The sequence below is a fragment of the Nipponia nippon genome, unplaced genomic scaffold (assembly GCF_047370975.1).
Source record: "Nipponia nippon isolate SJK-2023a ecotype South Korea unplaced genomic scaffold, ASM4737097v1 scaffold_2, whole genome shotgun sequence".
NCBI lineage: Eukaryota > Metazoa > Chordata > Aves > Pelecaniformes > Threskiornithidae > Nipponia > Nipponia nippon.
Window position 1 is genome coordinate 66,693,313 of NW_028262336.1, and position 1,918 is coordinate 66,695,230.

Below are 1,918 nucleotides of genomic sequence, written 5' to 3' on the forward strand. Positions count from 1 at the left end.
TGTTTGTGTGTATCCATTATATGCAGTCAGGCACATGTGCACATTTTTGTTTACAGCAGATGCTTTCTGAAAATATCTTTTGTCTCTAATCCCACATTTTTTAAATATAGAGGATCTGACAGACTAGGGAGGTCTTACAAATAGACAGTATTTTAATACGTTACCATACCAGGCGGAGCTGACACAACGTTTGAACCCTCCTGGTAATAGCTGCACCCTGCCCCTTCTCCCACTTGTTAATATTTACTATTGTTGCTCAGAACAGGTAGCATTCAGGGCAGGTATGAAAAGCTCCTTCACACAAGGCACCACGCAAGCCAGCAACAAACAGCCTGCTGCCGCCTGTTGTGAAGCCCATACTGCAGAGATACGGCAACGTTTGACACAGCACTAAGCCAGCAGACAGTCTACTTGTGTAAAAGAGCGAGTGGAGGTGGAAACCCAGGGTGGATTCAGCCCTTCAACATACACAAGAGCCTGATGTTGTGGAGCAGGGAGATGTTTTTGAATGCAATGGTCATGGATGTGCATTAAGCGCTCTGCCAGGACAACAGTAAGCAGGGAAATAGCCCCAGGACTCGTCCACACCATTTCGTTCGAGCGTTGCTCAAGGAAAGCTGCCAAGCCACCAGTTAAGTGCAAGAGATATTTAAAGCAAATGGGCTTGCCTCTACCACGTCTTCCTCATTAATTTTTCCACAAGACTGATATAGAGTCATCCCTCTCATGCCTTTATCCTTTGACAAAATATGATTGGGATGCCCTCAAGCACACAGAAGAGCAACACCAACAGAGGGTTTCTAGCAGACACTACCCTGCCCTAGGCCTCTTCCTCCTCCCATTTCATCTTTCCACAGTCCTTTGCCATAGACCCTTTCAGTGTTTCCCTCCTCATCAGGTCTAACTTCAGCAGCAGCCTTATACCCTCTCCCATCAGATCCTCTCCTCCAAGCAAGGCTGTGCTTTGACTCCCGGCAGGTTCTGACCATCCTTTTCCCTTCACCTCCTCTCACTTAAGTGTCTGCGGTGGGAGTGGAATGCCCTAACACAGCAGAGAGGGGGAATAAGCATCTCTGAGTGCAAACCGGGGATGTAAAAGTCACCCTTACCTTACAAAAAAAAAAAAAAAAAAAAAAAAAGCTAAAGTGCCTGACCTGTCAGAACTCGACTAGTAAAATCACTATTTGGCCAATACAGAAAAACTGTGTCCTTTTTCAAAAGGAGGTGACACAGTCCATTTTAAACTGTTTGAACCAGCCAGTACTGGGTAATCCATGTCATTTTAAAGATGGGCTCACTGTTTTATCACTGCTGTACAAGTGCGGGCCAAAGCATTGTCAGTCAGAATCACAGAACCAATTAGAAAAGACCTTTAAGATCAGGAACTCCAAGTGCCACATCTACACATCTTAAATAACTCCAGGGATGGGAGCCTGTTGCAGGCCCTGACAACTTTCAATGAAGAAATATTTCCAAATATCTAATCAAGTTGCACCTCCCCTGGTGCAACTTGAGGCCATTACCTCTCATTGTATCAAAGAAGGTATTCAGGTGTTGGTTCCACTGGGGCTCGAACCCAGGACCTTCTGCGTGTAAAGCAGACGTGATAACCACTACACTATGGAACCACCACATACCACTTTTTTTCCTCTCCCAGATCATGGGTCACCTTGCACTTCAGCAGCCGAGAGGTAAGCAAAGCCTTAGAGAAGCAAGTTACGTACAAAAGATCACAGAGGCCTCCCAGAGGTAAAGGGGGAGGGACAGGCACCGCAGAACTTCAAACTGCAACTTCATTTGTTCTTTTTTATACCATCTCCATTTCAGCTAGGATCAGATAAATTTAATTCAGATTAATGTATTGACTTTTTATTATTCCCACCTTTTTTTTTGTCTGCTCCCTAAGAAAGGACTTACT

At 44.9% G+C, this 1,918-nt stretch overlaps 1 non-coding gene across 1 annotated transcript; it reads right to left on the reverse strand.

Annotated features, from left to right (window-relative positions):
* Window positions 1-1,555: 1,555 nt before the first annotated feature.
* On the reverse strand, window positions 1,556-1,628 carry TRNAV-UAC (transfer RNA valine (anticodon UAC)). The gene has a single exon. It is a non-coding gene; the product is annotated as a tRNA-Val (tRNA).
* Between the last annotated feature and the right edge of the window lie 290 nt (window positions 1,629-1,918).